The sequence below is a fragment of the Sceloporus undulatus genome, chromosome 3 (assembly GCF_019175285.1).
Source record: "Sceloporus undulatus isolate JIND9_A2432 ecotype Alabama chromosome 3, SceUnd_v1.1, whole genome shotgun sequence".
Lineage (NCBI taxonomy): Eukaryota > Metazoa > Chordata > Lepidosauria > Squamata > Phrynosomatidae > Sceloporus > Sceloporus undulatus.
The window spans coordinates 192,687,601-192,709,397 of record NC_056524.1 but is presented as its reverse complement, the minus strand read 5'-3'; the positions used below and the strand labels follow the sequence as shown (position 1 = coordinate 192,709,397).

The 21,797-nt window shown below is 41.2% G+C and overlaps 1 protein-coding gene across 3 annotated transcripts in view; it reads right to left on the bottom strand.

The window, feature by feature from the left end:
* The window catches only part of CHST15 (carbohydrate sulfotransferase 15), an 84,558-nt gene that overhangs the window by 45,883 nt on the left and 16,878 nt on the right, over nt 1–21,797 (bottom strand). The window contains exon 2 of one of the 3 annotated variants that reach the window (XM_042457955.1): nt 12,255–12,287. The exons of the other annotated variants lie outside the window; for them this stretch is intronic. The gene's annotated coding sequence lies outside the window, so the exon portion shown is untranslated. The remainder of the gene's footprint in view (nt 1–12,254; nt 12,288–21,797) is intronic. 3 annotated transcript variants of the gene reach the window in all.

Below are 21,797 nucleotides of genomic sequence, written 5' to 3'. Positions count from 1 at the left end.
TAAAGTAGATTATGAAGATATAGGCCTGAAACAGATAGGGCCAGCTTCTGGCTGCTCCAGGAGCATGGCATTTAGACAACATGTGCCTCTGAGTGCCCAAGAGACACCCCTGGGCTGCCTATGGTGGCCCCAAAAGGAGCAGCTGTTTTCTGCTCCTTCCATAGTCCATTTGGGACCATGGCAGAAGGCACCCTCAGAGCTGCAGCATGCGTTCACCACTCTCCCAGGGTAATTGGGCCGGAAGTTTTGCTCCATAGAAATAGTTAAAGATTTTCCATTTCTTGGTTCAGTCATAAGTTAGAATAGAGACCATAGTCAAGAAATCAGAAGAAGGCTAGGAGTTGGAATTGTATATAATCTTGGTAAAGTGGAATGCAGTATGAAAAGAGGGAGAATGTACTGCAAACAGATTGAATCAATCAAGGAAACCACAGCCCTGAGCTGGCAAAACCCAAGCAGGGCTGTTGATAACAGGGAGACTTGGAAGTCTTTCATTCATAGGGTCACCATAAACCAATGACAACTTAATGGCAATTAACAACAAGGTTTCCTTTATCTGGATTATCTACTTAGTTAAGAACATCAGAAGATGACATTAACTGTGAACTTTAAAAATCTAATTCTGAGGAGACATAATTATCCTGCATTAGTTCCATAATAATCCTTTCAATCGCTAAAATGAGGATAATGCTAACTAGGGATTTTTAACCCAGACTGAAAGCATATCAGTTAATGAGCTGAATCTATAAACCTTCAATAGCTAGAAAAATAGGTTAGCATTTGATCTGAGGCTTATATCTTTTACCCTGATATCAGTAAAGCATAGAAACCATAGCTCTTGAAGAGCCACGGCAATTTTGAGTTTAATACAATAGAAACTTAAGAAGATGTGATAGGTTTTTCATACCCTTTATTCCTTGCCTGCATTCACAGAATCCAAAAACGAGTTTAGTTTAATGTGCTTACAGAAAGAGAATATATTTATGTGCAAAATAAATGCAATACCGTTTCCCAAGAATATAACTGCTAAAACAAATGAGCCATATTAAATACTATTCTCCTCTGTTCTTAGTGGGTTTTGAATGTACAACTAGCTGGAATTCAACAATCAAATTCATCTTTGAATCCTCAACATATTTTTTGAAACAGAATTTTACTGACTTTCATGAAATTTGCTTCCTCACAAACAACTTTGCCTCCCTCCTGAGGAGCCTCATGTTATCAAAAACACAAGAGAACCCCCCCCCGTCACATATCAATTACATAGTTTAATCACTGCTATGAATCATACATGGTAGTGTTTGTTTATGTAGTTTATATTGTAGAATTTAGTTTATAAGGACATCATCACAGAAACAAAATGACAGTTCAGTTAGAGTGCATAAAGTAAGGAAAGGTTCATAAGCTGAGCCATGAGGCACTACCAAATTACACTTCCACCTATGGTTTTTCACTGCCATTTTCGTATGAATATTTATATGTAATTGCATTTGCTCAGGTAGAAAACAAAATGAAGAAACACCAGGATTGCAAACTGAAGATGCTGCTGCGTGGACCAACCATGTTTGGATCCCCACAAATAACCTTCCACAAATGAGATATTGGCGGGTTACAGATCGCCATAAAGTATGCACTCCGCGTGTACTAGGGTTAGGAAGGGCTGTATTAGGGTTAGGAAGGGTCTTACCTTCCTCACGGCCATTCTTCCTAGTACACGCGGAGCGCGTCCTTAATGGCAGCGCCCATCCACATCAGCTTCCCGGCAGCTTGGGGACATGGCGCTTAGATGCCCACAAGACATCCAGAAGCTGCCCGGTGCTCTGGTAGCATGACGTTTACATGATGCATGCCGCAGGAGTGCCTTAAAGCCAAGGCAGGAAAAGCCATCTTTTTGCCAGTGCAAAAAGGCAGATTTGGGCCACGGTGTGCGGTTGCTGCAGCCCAATCCAGCTTTCTCGGGGGCAGCTTCAAGCCGTCCCCCTTTGGGGTGGTCTGTTTCACCTCTAAGTGAATTCACTTCAAAATGTGGACCCAATGAAATTCAAGCATTCCCTCAACACATCATGAATGAGTGATACACATAGATCAGGGTGGACAAAGTGCAACCTGTGGGATACCATGTGGTCCCAACCTCCAACTGCTTTCCACAAGTTTTATTTTAAAGATTGACATTACAGTTTGCCACCAAAATTTGATGACAAACCAACAGATGCACTACAGTTAATGACCATGTCAATATCATAGTCAATTTAGTTCTTCTCAGTTCATTATCTAATGTCAATATAATATTAAACTCAATTTAAGTACACTGGAGTTTGATTTATATAGAAATATAAATTTCATAATAATCAGGAATGGGTAGGAAAGTTTACTAGCTAATAATGAGTGTTTTAAATGGTTTAACATTTGGTGAAGTATTCATTTTTAATTACTGTCAGCTATCTTTCAATCTATTTTATACATATGGAACAAAATGCAACAAAAATTGTAGCTCTCCAGCACTTCATCAACCTGAGTTGTGGACCTGCTGCTGTTGTCAGACCTGGTACTGATCATTTTACTTTGAGGAAATTCCAGAAAGACTGGGTGAGCTGAGGTGGAGAAGTTTAGTTTTTTATATATATTAGAAAAATAATGTTACAGTAGCATGTTTCTGATAATAAATGAACACACAACATTTAGGATAGAATACTAGCAGTTTACCAGTTAATTACTAAGATGAAGGGTATAATGCGACTATGTATAAAAGACTAATTAACTCCAATGCTAATGAGCAGAATATAAGAACTCACCTAGTAACCAAGCCTGTTTAAACATGCTTACATGTACCTTAACAAAGAATAAACAAACACTGCAAACTATATACAATATATAAAACATACTTTCCCATGTTTAAAAATGGTTTATTTCCCTCAAATTGTTACTGAGAGAACAGAGATGGTATAAATCAGAACTCATCATAGCAGGCTCTTCAGCAGCCTCAAAACCTGTTCCACTGATTAGTCAGGGATTAATCAAATTAATGTCTTTATCAAATTTATTATCTAAAGCTTTCTTATTAATAAATACATCACCAATCTTAAAAATCTAAACTCACAGACAAAAGCCAGCAAACCTGTAATGTGTTTTCCAGCACTCTTCCTTCTGTACAACAGCTCTGTGTAAAATGTTTTTCTTACATTGTGTAAATACGGGGAATATAAATATAGGCACAGTACAGACCGCCAAAAAGCGGTGTACCAGCGCTGGTAGTAAGGTTAGGGAGCACGCACCATGTACACGCTCCCTACCCCTAGTAAATGTGAGCAGGGGCATAATGGCGGCGCCTTTTGTACCCGGGCACAGCCATTATGACGTCACGGCCACGCCGCATCCAAACAGTGCGGTGCGGGCGTGACGTGTTTGCGCCGCCCCAGGCCACTTATGGCAGCCTAACGGTGGCGTGAGAAGAAGCTCTGAAACGGAGCTCCTTGTGGCACGCACCTTGTTCCCACAGCCACAAAACGGCTGCGGGAACGGCACCAGGGAGAAAAGGGCCAAGCCGTTCCCACAGCAGTTTGATAGTTACAGGAATGAGGCGCGCGCCAGAAGGAGCTCCGTTTCAGAAGTCCTTCTCGTGCCGCAGCTAGGCTACCATAAGTGGCCTGGGGCGGCGCAAACATGTCACGCCCGCACCGTGCCATTTGGATGTGGCATGGCCATGATGTCATAATGGCGGTGCCCATGTACATTTTGCCGCTTCTCCATGGCTTGGAAAAGTGCCAGGTTGGAGCTGCAGGGGCTGCCAGTGAGGCTGCCCTGCCTCCAACCCGGCAAGAAAAGGGGCGGCTGTGGACCACCCCTTTTCCACCATCTGTACCCCGCCATAGAAGAAGAAATATCTTTGGATCCACTAAAACTCAGTAGTAAGCCTGCACCAACTTTAATACTTTAAGATTACGGCCATGCGGGAAAGCCAACCTAGTGCTGGAGACAGAACACCAGTGAAACTGAACTTTCTTCCCTTCTGATTTCTTAAAATTTCAATATCACCCATTCAAAAGAGTTTTCCAATCTTCCAGAGAAGGTTTTGAAGATTTATGGGGTCTAAATTGGGGAGGTAAGATCACTTGTCGCTCCAGATACCACTGACAAAACTTGTTAAGTCAATGTTTGCACCTCACTGGATCCTGGCCATAAGTCAGAATTTCCAGAAAAGATATAAAGATGAATCCAACAGTTGAGAAATCAATCTGTCGTGCAAGAGTATATAGTGAACAAACTAAATCAGATACAGCCTAATACTACTGGCCATTCTTGAAGAAATGCCCTTGTACATTCAAAAGTCCTTTAGACTTTCTTTATTGTACAATTAACAACCATTTTTATACATTTTTGGCCTCACTAATACAGCTAATATTCAGATCAGGATATCCTGAAAATTCAGCCATACTTCATTAGTCATTTTCAGTTAAAGGTGGGCAGAATATAGAAGTAGATCTATAGGAGTGGCCCACACCCTTCCACAGGCTGCATCTTCCTATCCAAGACCCCAAAGACATCTGGTTTTGGCCATAATTTGGTCAGAAAGATGACTAGAAGTGATATTACGTCACTTCCAATTACTATGTGGGCCAAGAGGTTTTTGGAGGCAAGGCCTGAGGATAGGTAGAAAACCACTGTCACATGCTTTGGTGTGTTTTGGTGCAGTTTTGAGGCAAAATCACCCCCAAAATCACCACCATCTTTTTAAAGGGCTTTGGGTTTCTCCAGGAGACTGGTGAAGGATTTAGTCACAAAAGTGGAGCTCAGGTGCCATTTGTGGCCTGCAAACTGCACTCTTTGCACACCTATAAGTAGATATCTTGTATCTGAAGTAAACTGGCAAATTTTAACTCTTGGTTGTATGACAACAGCAGCAATGAAAGGCACTCCCTTCCTACTTTTTGTAAAATGATGAAACTTTGAGATAATGAGGAGTGGATTCTTGTTTGGAGGAACTCTGAGCTGCAAACAATTCTATCCATTAACCTGAATTCAGTACTAATTCATTTCTTCAAATGAATTCTTCATTTCTAAATTAGGCTCTGGTGCTGGAAATTGGAGTTGTAGTAAAACTTAAAGAAGGTCCTACAAGCATTAGGGTCATCCTGGAGTCAGATGAAATTCAGTTTGTTACCAAAAAAGACTAAATGGTATATCGTATCTCTCTCTATATGAGAGCGTGTATCTATATACATTTATATATTAAAGAAAGCCCAAAGTCATTTAAATTGGTGTTCTTGTTTACTAACAGTCTATAATAGTATCCTCCTCCCCTTCACCCTGCCCCAGTGTACTTGTAAACTCTAACCAAACTGCTAAGATCTTTGGTGTTTTTCAAACAAGCAGATATTAAATCACATTATGATGACTACGGCGGGTTACAAACCGCCATAAAATACGTATTGACTACGTATTAGGGTTAGGAAGGGGCGGTGCTTCCGCACCCCCCCTAACTCTAGTACGTAGTCAATACGTATAATATGGCGGCGGCTGTTCCACACAGCCACTGCCATATTGACGTAACAGATGCTGTGCGTCCACACATCGCGCGGCGCTTATGACATCGCGAATGCGCCATTGGCGCCTCGCGGCGTCATAACTGCACCACAGGAAGAAGCTTCCTTTTGAAGCTTCTTTTTTGCTCCACGAGGGAGTCGCGCGGTTTGGCTGCTGCGGCTCCCTCACGGAGCAAACAGCAGCGGCGGTCTGTAACACTCCTACCTGTTTTTTTGTCATTTCAAGCCTTTCTTGAGTTGAGCAGCCGTTATCTCAAGAATACATACAATCAAAAACTAATGTTTTCTGCCAGCTTTCATCCTTAACATTTCTTTGATGGATTAGTATCATTAAGAATCAAAGAAATAAATGACAGCCTTCTGCTAGTATTACTGCTGCTGCCACTCTTCTTTTAATTTAATGACATAAACTTAAAACATATGAAATTTTCACGAAGAACTTTTAAACCAACTGCAATATTGAAATTTGTCAAAGACAAATTGTGTTATTGCAATATTCTAGGTCAATCTACAATGTGATTCACAGAATATAAGTAATTTTACCATGTACACAGTGAGTTACATATCACTCTATACTCATGGTTTTCAAAAACAGCGATGGGGATACTGGACACAATTTGCCATCAACTCCATTAGCATGAGAGTATGGGAAATGCAATCTGTCAATATCTGGAAGTCTATAGGCTCCCCACATACGTACTAAAGGCAGATTGGAATTTCTTTTTCCTATACCTTTAGTTTTATATTCTTCAAAATAAAAAGCAGTCACAGGAGCTACAATCTAGCTTTGGAAGCAAGGCATAGAGCATATAATGTACTTTTCACATTGAAAATCTCATAGTGATGTTAATACAAGTCCTTGTTCAGGTCACCACTTCTCTTTTATAAAGAAAATGACAGTGAGAACACCAAGCACAAGGATGTTTCATTTTAAATTGATTATATTCTGAATCTCATAGATGAAGATCTCAGTGGATCAAGCTACAGTATCTTAAATCTTATGCTAAATGGTAGGTCTTAATTACTGCGGCTAGATTAATAGTCATGAAGAAATCAATGGTTGTTTGACGAACAACTGAGAGGTTTATGGTATATCTTGCTAAGAAACCTCCTTAAATTAGATTAAGGAAAGAGAAAATGGAGAAGATTTTCTGCAACAAATTAGATTTAATGTATTCCATACTAGAACCAAAGGTATATCAAAAATGATGAGAGATTTCTTAGTATTGTAATTAATAATGTTATTATAATTCAAACATGTGCTGGCAAAATATGCAATTTGACTTTTTGTAGTACGTATTAGGTTCACTGAATCTATGTTGTAAATTTTGGTACTGTTTTACTACTATTTACAAAAAATAGTAATAAGAATCAGTTCTGTTACTAAAGGCTTTTAAGGTTATGTATGCAAAACCAGATGCTTAATGAAAAATCCTTAAAAAGAAATCCCTGTTGCCCTGCTGCCAGGTTTGATAAATAATCTGACCCTCAGTTTTGAAAGCTGAGAACATGGAAATGGCATCCTTAAATTATCTTACGAGCATATAATTAGCATTCTGTTTGCGTGTAGTATAGTAAAATTCAGCTGAGCATTGAAATAACATTTCAGAATAATATTCTGTATTTCGCATTCAATGATTAGCATACTCCTAAAGCCATTCTCAAAGGGACCAGGGGATGCAAACCAATGGCATATAGGCCCTGAGGGTCAGAATTAAATAGTGGAGTATATGATTAGGATCCCATACTGTACTTCATGTTCAAACTGAAGCTTCAGGCTTCAGAAGTTTCCTTATACTGAGCCAGACCATTCATCCATAGTTGAATCCTGTCTATAACTGGCAGGAGATTGACAGCATTGCAGACAGTGATCTTTTCCAATCCCAACTGTAGATGCCAGGAGTTGAATCTTCTGTATGAGCTTTCCACTAAGCTACAGCTTCACTCCAATTTCTGCACCCATTCATAAGCATTACAACATTCTTTTAAAAGTAGAGGAACTCTGTAAATGAGGAATCGTGACACATTTTTTTATCTGTTAAGGATTGCACTGCTGGCAATATGCCAGTAGTGGATAGCACCGCCCCCATTTTTTTCTGGCAACTTTTCCCTCCTAGTCCACACAACCTTCTCTGTGTACATCTGACAGCCCATTTCCTTTTCTTCTTCTCTGCTTCTGACATTACTTTCTCCCTCCCAGGAAACTGAATCAGGTGAGGAACAGATTTATCATGCTAAAGATTTGTGCTAAATGCCTGCAAAAGAATGTTCAAACTGGCTTAGGCAATATTTCTCTTGAATGTTGAGACAGAATGAAAGTCAAATATGAGTTGATCAAATATGTCTAGTCAAATATGAGCTGCAGTTCAAACCACAGACCCATTTAAAACTGGGACAGATGTATAAGTGAGGTTCAACACAATAAACTGCCATAAAAATTAAGATTAAAGATTAACTGCCGTAAAGATGGCAGTCCTGCTTATGAAACAATTCTCCATAGCTGCTTGACCCCCACTTTCTTTTTTCAAAGGCATTAGAGAGAACACACAAATTATTGCATTATGTTACACAGCTTGAAGAATGAGATTTTATCCTAAAAGCAAGTACAAACACATAGGTTACAATTCTATGTGTATGTTTAAATCTAAACTTGACACTATATTCCTCCCACTGCAACACACACCTGTTCTCAAGAGATCTATCACATTCTATGTCTTGTTAATACAGGTCCACCTCAATAAATGAAGTAGATAGCTTCCTGGGCTTTCCTTCTTTAACAGAAAAATTAGTACACACATCCGAAAGGGAGAAATAACATGGAAATAATAGAAAGAGGTTCTGATACTACACACAAAAATAGTAATTCTAACACATTTCAGCAGCTTTTAATCCAAAATTAACAATATGCATGTCTGAACTAAAGCAAGTACTGTAAGTCAGGCAAGCTATGCATGAGTAAAAAAAAAGCATTTTTAACTTTCTAGTGACCACCTTGTAGTGCATGTGCTGGTAACCATAAGGGTGGACTTCTGCAATGTGCTGTACATTGTACTAATTCTGTACCAAGTTTAGAAACTTCAGTTTGTTCGAAATATGGTAGCCAGATTGATTACTCAGACATTCAGGAGTGATCACATCACATTGATCTTAAAATCACTCCCCTGGCTGCCAAAATGTAGTTTTTGAGCGTGGTAAAAAGTGTTATTACTTTTAAAACCATACATGGTTTTGGTCCAGGTTATCTATGGGATTGCCTCTTCCCATATAATCCACCCCGAACAATCAGGTCCTCTGGTGGATATCTACTCCCGTCAGCCAGGATAAGGTTGGCAATTTATCAGCCAGAGGACTTTTTCTTCAGCCACCCCAGACTGAAATGACTTACCGGAAGAGATCTAAAAGTTGAATACGCTGCCTGTATTTAAAACAGCATTGAAGACCAGTCTCTTCTGGCAGGCTTATCCAGATAATTTTTAAATTATGAATTTTAAATCATTTTAAATATACTGTAGATTGTTTTAGAATGTGTATGTCTTATTTGTCCTTTTAAACTGTTGCATGTTTCAATGTATTTTAACTGATGTTGTGCATTGTTTATTTGTTGTTCCCCATCTTAACACATGAGGAGAGGACAACAAATAACAACAACAACAACAACAACAATTCCATTTTAGTGGCTACAGCCTTATCTGCAGTGGGCCAGGATATTCTGGGGGCAACCCACAGTATTATGGCCTCAGAGCTGTGCTGACTTCCCTGCTTTACCTGGCCCTCCATTCCTGCATTGGGTCAATAGTCTGCACAGATGTCCTGCTGAGCTTCCTGATGTGTACGCTGCTGCCTCAGGTCAATCAATTCTGGTAACAAAGGTGGAGATGCTGAGTGGCTCAGCCCTATGTCCTTGCAAACAGCTGTCCTGGCATGGGAATTGAGGCTCCAGATATTCTCAGAAGATCCAGAGAAAGAGGTAAGTTGTTTTTTGGTTTGATAGACCACCACTAAGCGGCAGTCTACAGTCACCCATTTTAGCACCAGATCAGGGCCACAACAACTACATGCCAAAGCCCGAAGCCCCAATCTCTGCTTTCCATGGTGCAAAAAGGAGCCAGAAAAAGTGGCTCCTTTTTGCTCCCCAGAAAGGGCACCATAGCTGCCAGTGCATGGCATTTCCGCACTTCTTTGGCACTGCATCATGTAGATGCAGTGCCAGAGGAGCACCATGGCACACGCCCCATGTAGAGCGACACAGGGTGTCACACCAGCCTGCGGGCGGAATCGGGGCATGCGTCATGTGGATGTCACACCCCAACTCTGCCCCCAGGCCAGCCTTTCCCATCGGTCTGTACAGCCCCTGAAGAATGGTTGGTAGCTGGATGAAGATAAAAGGACTTTGTAAAAAGGAGTTTCTTTATCAGAAACGTTGGCACAGGACAGACCGTCCTGGCACCCAGCTTTGGTCTGTGGGGAAGCCACAGCCTCCAGATCACGGGACTTCCCTGCAGACCAAAAGAACCTGCAAAAAGCAGGTTCTTATTGCAGTGCCATTATGACGCCACAGTGCACCAATGGCACACTTGCAATGTCACAATGGTGCCACAATGTGCGGACACAAGGCATCCGTCACGTAATGATGGTGGCGCCCATATGTACAGGACACTGCCATTTTGAGGCCCGTGTCACGAGTGAGGGGTGAGGGGCATCTCGAAGCGCCGCCCCTCGCACGTGATGAGGGCACCCTATCGCGCCCGTCTGGACTGGGCATTTTTTGTTAACTGAAGAATGCCTGTGCATTGCCTAAAGGTCATCTTATACAATTCTCAGTATACAGTTAACCCTTGGAACACACAGGGGATCTGTTCCAGATCCCCCCACAAGTTCCAAATATTATGCGTATTCAAGCCCCATAGGCTTGAATGGGGCATGTTCATGTGGAGCATGCCCCATGGGGGCATGCCCCATTGCCATTAATGGCGGGTCACCCCTCTGCAGATTTCCAAGTCCGCACATCTCAAGTCTGTGGACCTGGAGGGGCAACTGTACTTGAAACCCCCCCCCCCCCCACACACACACAAAACCAAATAAACCAAAGGCTGGTATAGACCTCAGCTATTCTGTCAGATATAAATCCTCTGCATGAGTTGCATGATCTTCATGTGTCTAATTAAATGTGTTTGATTTTATGGGGAAATATTATGGATTAAATGTGTACCTACCAGCATATAAAGCATCAGTAAGATAAAATTTCTTAAGAATGGATATGATTTTTTTTAAAAAAAGTTTTCATCACTCTACATTTAGTACTGCTGGAAAGAAGCCAGAGGAAAAGCTACAGTAGATTTTAATGAGCCAGAACGTTTGTGGCTTGCCCTTTTGCAAGAAAGACAAATTCCACCACAGCACATCAGACAATCTTCATTTGCCACCAGTAACTAAGCCAAGATAAACTCATTAGTATATTTATTTATTTATTCAGTAGCATTGGCCACTTCACTGTTATTAAGACAGAAGCTATACCCATATAGAATTAATAGACTCCTCCTGCTGACTTGAACTTTCTGTGCTTATAACAGCAGCATGACTAGAAGAAACTTACAAGCCCACCCGCTGCTGTGCCATGGACCCACTACGGCATGCACGTCTTACCTCCCTCTGCTGTTGCTGCTAGTGAAAAGTATTGTCATGTTCCCCCAGCCTTGCATCATCCTATTTGGATGGGATCAGGTGGGATCAGGCAGACTGAATGCAGATCTAGGTAGATCCAGCCCAATCCAAGATTAAAAGGGTCTTAGTGCAGGTTAAAATGACCTGTCGTTTGCCATGAACTTTGATGGAAATTCCACAGCAAACCACAGCAAATCAGATGGCCTGTGCATTCCTTACTTCCCTCTGCTGTTGCCACTAGTTAGAATACCCCCACTGCCACATCCAACATGGTAATGAGGCAACTGCTCATGTGAGTGCAGTCTGGTGCCTGACTTGACAATGGGGTCTTTTCATTACAAGCAACAGCAGAGGGAGGTAAGAAGTGCATGCAGTAGTGGGTCCATGGAACAGCAGCGGGTGAGCTTGTAAACACCTGCTTGTCACATACCAGCCTGATGACCAAACCAGGGTGGGATCCAGGTGAGGATATCCTAGCCCATCTGCTCAGGGCCTGTGATTCTTTAACATCAAGATGCTATACAGGTGTCCATATTACCTTATCTGAAGCATATTGTGCACATTATATTAGTTGGCTGGTGAATGTATGAGCAAAGAATTTATGCCAATACTCCTCAGCAGGGAGGAGCCCTAAGTAAAAGGGCAACAGGGCAAAAGGCATGATTATCACTTCACAATGGTTCTGATGGTCTAACATAATAGTGTTCATTTAGCCACTGGATAAACACAACATGGACAAAAACAGAAACTCCAGATTTTGTAGCATAAATCCTTTTGGGCAGGAGGAGACTGAGCAATAAAAACCTGAGAATTTAGAAATAGTCACTTAAAGATCTAAAACTTCTTCATTAATCCGATTTTATCAAAGCACTCCCAGTAAAAATAACTACAGGAGGGAATTAAAAAACCAACGTAACAGGGTACATATTTACCTAATATTCTGGAAATTTAATGCTTTATATTAATTACACTGCAAATACACATCAGTAATGCAAACTAGCTGACATTATTTGCTTTTTGAGAGGTATTATCACTAAAGGAATGGTTACTTACAGCTTGTTTTGCAGCAGTTATCTACAGAAATATCTGAAAGTAGAAGAAAGACAGATGCATGGCTATGTTCAAAAGACTGATGGTATTGATTGCGTGAAGATACAACAAAGGCAAACAGCAAAGAAACAAGGACTTCTGTCAGACTGACAAAAATATCTTTCCTACAACTCAAAGAAAAATTACTTTGTAAGGGAAAGGATTAATCACAAAACAACTTTTATAAGCAGTCATGGCACAATTCATGAATACACAAAACAGTACGTAAAGAATGACCATAATCAATCCTGCTGAAATGTGAAGGAACACTAACACTAGCAGCAACTTAACATGTCATATACAAACCTCTAGGGAAGAGGGAGGACATCCTCATTAGAATCACCTGCATCCCTCTTCATGAGCATTGTTTTCACAACCATAAACATCTTCGGTACTGAAACCTAACTGGGTGGTGTTTCCTTGAGTTTGAAAATCTACCAGTGACGGCATGACCAAAGGGGAAGGTGCCAGCCTGCAGATAGCCCTCCTTACCATCTGAACTAAGACCAGAAACAGAAAATGCAGGCCTATGACTAACATCTTCAATTTTTTTTCTCCTGTTTGCCTGAAGAAGCCAGTGTGACTTCAAAAGCCTGCAACATGTAATTGTGCATTTTGGTTGGCCCAATAAACATAATATTTGTTTCCTGCCCTATGAGATCTTTCTCATGCTGGCATCCTGGTGCATTGGCCCCCACTGAGAGAAGGTTAGCAACAAACTCTAATTTTCCCTTTCATGATTTGGGTGAGGCATAACAGTAAGTGACTGTGGGGTTCTCCAGACTGCCCCTAAGGGAAAGCATACAGCTGCCCCTTTACTGGTCGGGTCACAGGTTGCCGCAGCCCCGATCCAGCCACAGCCCCGATCCGGCTTCTAGAGAGTGCAAAAAGGAGTTGCAAAAAGCACCTCCATTTTGCATCCTCCCAGGGGCGCCATAGCTGCAGCGGTGCAGCTTTATGACACCACATCATGTGGATGCAGCACTTGAGAGTCATCATCATGGTGCATGCTGTGTGGACTGGCGTGCTCCAAAATGGCACCCTGGGGGTGGGGGTTAGGGCACGCAGAGTGCAGATGCTGCACCCTAACCTCAACCACAGGCCGGCACAAAGTACTGGTGTGTATTGCCTCTAAATTTCCTTTACTTTGAAAATCTACCAGTGACCGCATGGTCAAAGGGGGAGGTGCCCTGCCCTGCCCCCCCCCCCCCCCCCCCCCCCCACACACACACACACATACCTGCCCTAAGCAAAGTGCATGATTTTCTCTTTTGTTCCCTTTTTGATATTTCCTCAGTTGCTAAACTGAGGAAATGCTAAACTCAGTTTAGCATTCCTCATACAGATTTCAAATAGTCATCTGGTATAAACCTAATTACCATTTTTCAAGAAATTCACATTAGCCCTTCAACTGTTCAGTTGAAACTTACTATTTCTTTTCTGTGCTCAAAGCTCTCCTTAGTATTTCATGCCCTGATGCCTTTAGTTTTTGTTTTTAATCCCTCTATAATAATAATTAATAATAATAATTTGTTTTATTTATATACCGCTATTCCAAAGATCATAGCGGTGAACAGCAAGTAAGCTAATTAGCAAGTAAGCTAATTTGCCCCCAACAGTCTGGGTACTCATTTTAGCGACCTCGGAAGGATGCAAGCCTGAGTCGAGCTTGGGCCCTTTTGCTGGTCTTGAACTCGCAACCTTGTGGTTTCGAGTGAATGGCTGCAGTACAGGCATTTAACCACTGCGCCACCAGGGCTCCATTAAAATAAAATTATTACATTGGATATACTGTGGTATGTTCATCTGCATTCTTCACATTCATGCCTAAATCTACAGGAAAAGCTAAAATGGTTTGCTAGATCTCATACTGGTGTTTTGATTAGTGTTTTTCTTCTGTTTGCTTTTGATGTTGATTTAATGTTAAGTTTTTACTAAATTTAAGACCATAAAAATAGCCACCATGGATCAGGCCTATCTAGTCCAAGATTTCTTCCAGTCCTACAATGGTCAACCACATGTCCATTGGAAGCACACAGGCAGACATGAATACATTAGCTTTTTCCTGTTCGTGTCACCAAGCAATCAAAATTCACACAAGATGATATCATGTCTAGTAGCCATTAATAGATATAACCACCTGTTTTACTTTGTCTAATTTCTGCATTTTAAAGCCACCCAAGCTGATGATCTTATGATCCAAATGCCTGTTGGCAGAGAGCAGGAAGAGGCTGAACCGGACTTCCAATGGAAAGGAGTTTTACACAGAGCAGCCAGAGAGAAGGCTTCCTCTCAAGTCCTCACCAGCCAAGCTTGTGGAGGTGGTGGGCCAGGGCCTGAGAGAAAGTCATCTCCTGCGGATTTTAGAGCTTGCCCTTGCTTATATAAGATATGGTATGGACTTTGAAGGAGTGTCACATTGAGGATGAAGCAAGCACACAGAACAATGGATGCAAGCTACAGGAAAAGGGATTCCACCTCAACATCAGGAGGAACATCTTGACAGTAAGAGCTTTTCAACAGTGGAACCCACACCCTCGGATTGTGGTGGAGTCTCCTTCCTTGAAGGTCTTTAAACAGAGGCTTGATGGCCATCTGTTTGGATTGGTTTGATTGTGATTTCTTGCATGGCAGGGGGTTGGACTGGATAGCCCTGGACTGGATGGCCATAGACTTCTTCCAAGTCTATGATTCTATGTTCTTGGAGCAGAAAATTCCACAAAGTACTGCATATATGAAATATAAATGGAATTACTTGTTGAATGTAAGTATTACATTTAATTAATTAAATATGTGTTATATGACGTATTACATATAATTAATTTTTATATGTTATATGTGTCATTGTATCTTTCCAGAATCTTCTAACATTTAATTTCATGGATGGGCTACTAGGACAGGGAGAAATATTTCTCCTTCCTATCCTTTTTTTCTATATCGTGTATAATGTTATACATATCTATCATTTCATCCCCTGTTCACCATTCTTCTAAACTAGAAAGTATCCTAAAATGTAGTGTTTCTTCATAAAGAGATGCTCCAGAGCCTTTATTATCTAGTTCGCTCCTTTGTTGTACTGTTCCAGCTCTATAATATCCTTTCTCAAGTGCAGTGTCCAGAACAGTGTGTCCTTGGTATCAACTAAGGTTTGGTTACAGGACCCCCATGGATATCAAAATCTGTTGATGCTCAAATCCCATAAAATACAGTAACATAGTAAAAAGGTGTACCTTATTTAAACTAGCAAAATCAAGGTTTGCTTTTGGGAATTTATATATATTTTTAAATGTTTCCAATCCGTGGATGCTTGAATCCATGGATTTAAAAAATGTGGATATGGAGGGCTGACTGTACAATGTTCTAAGATATAAAGGTAATGTTCTATTAGCATTTGCCTTTTTCACATATTGGGTTCACGTGTTTACTGACTTCTCCACCATGGCTGTGTGGTGTGTGTAAACAACTTTTGGGATTTATTTTATGTTTGATGATGGCATTTCTATGAATCTATTGGTCAATCATAATGATAAAAAACATGTTCTAAGAGAGAAAGGCACCTAAAGGGTTGAAGCACATTTTCAGGATTACCATCAAGGACATAGATGGGCTCAAAATGTAGTTTTGAAGATGGGGAGCTTAACATGTAGGTGTGGTGAATTTTCCTACTTGTAGATACTTGCAGGGGAGAGACAAGTTGCCAGTACAGACCAGCAAAAAGAGCTAGCTTCAGGGTGGTGTGGGGTGTGGCGTCTGCATGCCACACACCCCGACTCCGCCCCAAGCCAGCATCATGCCTCCCGTCCAACCAGATGTTGAGGTTGCCACGGCCCTGATCTGTTTTCAGCCTAAGTTATTTTTCCCACCCTCTGTCATTACATATTTAAGGAAACTGCAAACACTTACAAGCATAATGGTTGTGGATAATTGCCTTCTTCAGTGCAGCTTACTCCCAAGTGATCACTGGATATATTGCAGGCAGCCTTTATTATTTGTTGGAGGACATAATGTCAGCAGATTTCTTAATGTTTCTTAGTGCCTGATAATTTAATACACCAAAGAACTGATAATTTATAAGGAGACTCAACTTCATAGAGTCTTGGTGGTTCAATTTTGCCAGAGCATCATTTTGAGCATCATTTTGTGGGGAGCTTAGTCCACAGCCTAGTTTCAGGTGAGGCTCATCAAACACACACCACATACCATCCTTTGCATGGTAGACAAGTGCCATTTACTACTCAGGTTTTCTATAGTAAAGCAGAACTCCTAACATACCATCTGCTTGCCACAATTGGTGGTTAGAAAATATAGGAACCAGGATAGTACAGGCCCTATTCCTGACTCTACTTTCCTTTCCAAGACTTACATATCCCAGGGCCAGAATATGGATCTTTCAGTATAAAGGAGGGTTATCCCTTCTCTCCCACAATCTTTCACAGGTTTAGTTGCAGTGGATTGTTTTTACTGTACATTTCATAGAGTTGGAAGAAACCACAAGGACCATCCAGTACAACCCTCTGTCATGTATGAACAATCAAAGCACTCATGACTGGGGTTGCCATTCCTCAGGACCTCCAAACCAGGACAAATGTAGGACAAAATTTTCAAATGTATGACACATTTTTTGAGGCCTACATTTGAATAGGAGCCTCACTGAGGGGAGGCTTTCCCTCCCGGCCTGGGCTCTGGCCCCGCAGCAGCAGTGGCGACACCAGAGCTCGAGCGGGGAGGGAATCCTCCCTTCAGGGAGGCTTTCCCCCCCCCCCGGCCTGAGCCCCGGCTTCACTGCTGCGGCGGCGGAGACAAGGCTAAGGCGGGGAGGGAATCCTCCCTTCAGGGAGGCTTCCCCCCCGGGCTGAGCCTCAGCTTTGCTGCCACGGCGGCGGAAGCAGGGCTAAGGCGGGGAGGGAATCCTCCCTTCAGGGAGGCTTTCCTTCCCGGCGTGGGCTCTGGCCTCGCTGCAGCAGTGGCGACACCAAGCTCGAGCAGGGAGGGAATCCTCCCTTCAGCCCAGGGGCGGGCGAAATCCCGGGGGCAGGGCCAAACCGAGGCGGGACCGTGTGGACCTGCCCAAAACTGGGAAAGTCTCGCCCACAGGCGGGATATGGCAAGCCTACTCATGACAGATGGTCATCCAGCCTCTGTTTAAAAACTTCTATAGAGGTCTACCACCCTTTAAGGCAGCATATTTCACCATCAAACAGCTCTTCAAAACCACTTTACCACCAATCATTTACAGAGCAGTATGGCTATAAATTAATGCATCATTCCTTAGTGCTGTCACAGGAATTTCTAAACTATGTGCATGTGTTTTCCACTGTACAAAATTGCCATGGCAGGGCACAAAAGGTGAGAAGCTGACAAGGAGAATTATTAAAAGAAAAGTGATGAGGAGAAAAATGAGAAAACCAAGAGCGATAAGTCAGCAAGCTCAGGTTGCATTTAGTGAAGTACTTTGAAATCGGATTTATGAAGCAGTAACTTTGCTGAAGCACTGGCCAGTAGCCCCAACCTTATGAGGAAAAATAGTATATAAATAATGAAGAATACAATGCTTATGTTAGTGGGTTACATTTGTTGTCGTTACTATGTGCCTTCAAGTCATTTCTGACTTATGGCAACACTGTCATTGGGGTTCTTGGCAAGATTTGTTCAGAGGAGGTTTGTGAAATCAAAGTTAGCTCACAAAGTTAGCTCAATGCCTTCCTTTTCATGTGAATTAAAGATTACCAATGTATACTAATTTGCCATACACTTAACTATGTGGAATTGTATCCTTAATGTGGTCAATCAAGAGGAATTCTCAAAATCCCCCAGGTTTTATGGTTCTAGGAAATGGGAACCCTAGCATGGAAACACACAATTGTATATAATGGGACTTGAGCATCCACTACCTGGAAACCTCTGAGACTAAATGCAGCTTTTATCCTCTGATAGATAAACCATTATAAGCCAGTGAACTGGTTCAATATAATGCTAAACCCATTCTTCCTTCCTCCTCTGACAGAGCCACAATGAGTTCAAAATCATTCATTTTCCACCTGATATTAATCAGAATGAATTTATTTATTTAAACCAACAAATTTAAATATGGTGAGTAGAAACTGAACACCTTCCAACTTCAGTTTACTAAGCTTGGTCTGTTTCCAGTAATCATGGTTAAAATATGGAAAACCCAAGCAGTCCTAAAGGAATATTCTTGATACAGTTCTTAATGCTGAATGTTATTCATTCCAGAGCAAGGGAAAATATTTCCACTTAAGATTAAACACTGAAACAGAACTCTTCCTTTGCTCATGGATGATGTTCACAGAACTGCACTTGATGCAAAATCATTGCTAGTCCTATGCAATGGTGCAACAAAACTTGACATTTAATGCTGACTAGTGGTAAATACACTACACTATTATGTGTTGGAGATCTGTGACTCAATTCTTACCTCTATTATGAACTCACTGGGTGGCCACAGGGGGGGGAAAGAAAGTACTTCTTCACACAGAACATAGGAGTTTATCAGACAAGGGAAACTGGAAGTATAATCCAATGGCAATCTGAATGCAATCATGAGGTTTAACATTATTGCATGATAGACTACCACACGCAAATTCGGGCAATGGGAAGTCAGTCCAAACGCAATCATTGGGTTTCACATTATTGTGTGAGAGGTGATCACACACAATTTCAGGCAATGGCAAGCTATTTTTGGGCAATGAGAAGTCAGTTTGAACACAATTCGAATTCACGTAAATTCACTGAACTAGCAAATTCACGTAAATGCATTCTGGCCTCACTTTCTTTTCAATCAAAATTTAGAGAAATTCCTCCCATGTAATAAACTCCATAGTTAAACTGAGGAATTATTTCCACAAGATGTACTGATGGCTGCCCACAAGAGCATTGTTAAAGGACAAATGGACAGATCCATAGAATCAGGGTTACCAATGGGAATCCTTAGGGATCAAAAATGCATGGCTTCATCATGCCATTCTAGACGGAATTTTGTTTAAGATGATCTCACCTAACATTAAAGGAGTAGCTGTTTATACACTACTTTATAAGCTCAAAGGCTTAACAGAAACACCAGTTATAAATTATCAACATATCTCCAAGTGATACGTGCCTTAATTTTACATTTATCTCATTCCCAAAAATGTAAATATAAAGGGAATTACTGTAAATGAAACTAGCAAGAACACTTTGAGGGGCAGTATACACTCTGAGCACAAAATATTTGAGAGCACATCAGAATGCTTTTGCCATTTATAGCACAATGTACCAGTGCTGGAGGATAAAAGCTTGAAAGACTAGCAAAATTATTATGCCCACTTAAAGGCTACCATTAAATAACTATTAAACCTAGCAGAAACTTTTTATACATTTCATTGTATTGCACCATGGTGAGATATCCCCAAATGGTAGCTTTTGCCATCCGAAAGTTATTTATTATTTAATGAGAACACTTTGATGTGCCAAAACTGTGTTGAGTAATTGTCAGTAGCTACGGAAGAGACATTTATAGAGAATACTGAAATTATTTGAATATGATTTATCAAACCTGAATTGCAGCGATATTAAGCTAAAAGCTACACATAAAACATCAAGAAACCCAAAAGTACTAGTCATTACAACAGATCACTCTTGTACTTTTACTACCTTGCTAGTAAAAGCATGTATTTTATTCAGACAGTGGCAGTTAGCAGAACAGGAAAGTAAGTGGTTGGTAAACACTCACTGCCACTCACTGGCAACTGAGAGGAAGAGGATTATATTGTAAAACAATCAAAGCATGGAGCAGTTCACACAAAATGTCACAGCTATACCACTGATAAGGTAGGGATGGACATATAAGACTAGTTCCAGCTTATGACTTTTATTCAGCAGCCTACTCCATCTCAACTTTGTCTCGATTTGAGATTTGTGGGTTTTTTAATGCTAAATCTGTAGTTAATATTTTTACACTTTCCCCTCTATTTTATGAATTTTATCCTAAAATATATATGTTTCATACATATGTTGAGATTAAAAACTGTATCACAAAATTTATTTATGCAATATCCAAAAGATAACTGTGTTTATTCTGAGCCACATTATTATTATCAAAAAAATGCAGATCCAATAAAATCCTATAGTGAAGATCATTGATAATATTGACTCATGGTGCTGTACTTGCCCAGTGCTGTATAAACTACTTCCAGAGTCAGCTCCTTCCAACAAATATTCAGTCATTTACTGGAATGGGTCCAAGGATACCCTGTCACTCAGTAAGCACTTAACTTTGGACCATTCACTGCTTTCTCTCACACCTTATCAGCCACCGTAGAATCATAGGCCTGAGACAGATAGGCCGAAAGGGGCGTGGTGGTGGTGGTACTAGGGTTAGGGCTCACACACCAACCGCATAGTCCCTAACCCTAGTATATGCAGGCAGCGTCCTGATGGCAGTTTCCTGTCCACATGGGGGCTGCCATTTTTACGTAAGTTACGTGGAGCATCTGCATGTCGCTTATGTCACGTGTGCACCACTGGCGCACTCATGACGTCCGCCTGACAGCTCTAAAAGAACCCTTTTTTTCCAGGTTCTTTTTACTCCAGATGGATGCTGCACGATTTGGCAGCTGAGGCATCCCCCCAGAGGGAAATAGGCCGCTGGCAGACCACCCTTTTGGGGCAGTCTGTCCCAGGCCTCAGAATCAGAGTTGGAAGAGACCACAGGACCATCCAGTCCAACTCCCTGCCATGCAGGAAATCATAATCAAAGCATTCCAAACAGATGGCCATCCAGCCTGTGTTTAAAGGAAGGAGATTCCACCAGCCTCTGAGGGAGTGTGTTCTATTGTCAAACAGCTCTTACTGTCAAGATTTCCTCCTAATGTTGAGGTGGAATCTCTTTTCCGATAGCTTGCATCCACTGTTCCGTGTTCTAGTCTATGGAGCAGCATAAAACAAGCTTGCTCCATCCTCAATGTGACACCCCTTCAAAGTCCATACCACATCTTTTTATATAAACAAGGGCAAGCTCTAAAATCTGCAGGAGATTACTTTCTCTCAGGTTCACCACCTTCACAAGCATGGCTGGTGAGGACTTGGAAGAAAGCCTTCTCTGTGGCTGCTCCCAGGCTTTAAAACTCCTTTCCAGTGGAGGTCCAGTTGGCCCTCTCCCTGCTTTCTGCTAACAGGATTTTAAATTTTGATTATGGAGCTGCAGTGTGAAGTGGTCGTGCTCTCACTTTCTCGCTCTCACTGGCTTGCTCTAGATATTATTGATATTGCATTTTAAATATGTGTTAAGTGCTTTTAGTGGTTTAGCTGTTTTTAATAATGTTGATGGTTAATTATTTTTAATTTTTGTAAATTAACGTTTTAGTTAGATTATTAGTTAGTTAATTAGATAAATTATTGTGTGCCACTTTGGATGCCACTTTTGGAGAAAAATAGGATATAAGTGCAATAAATAAATAAATATGTCACTACCAAAATACATATTGTGTGTGTGTTCCTTGCACAGCATCT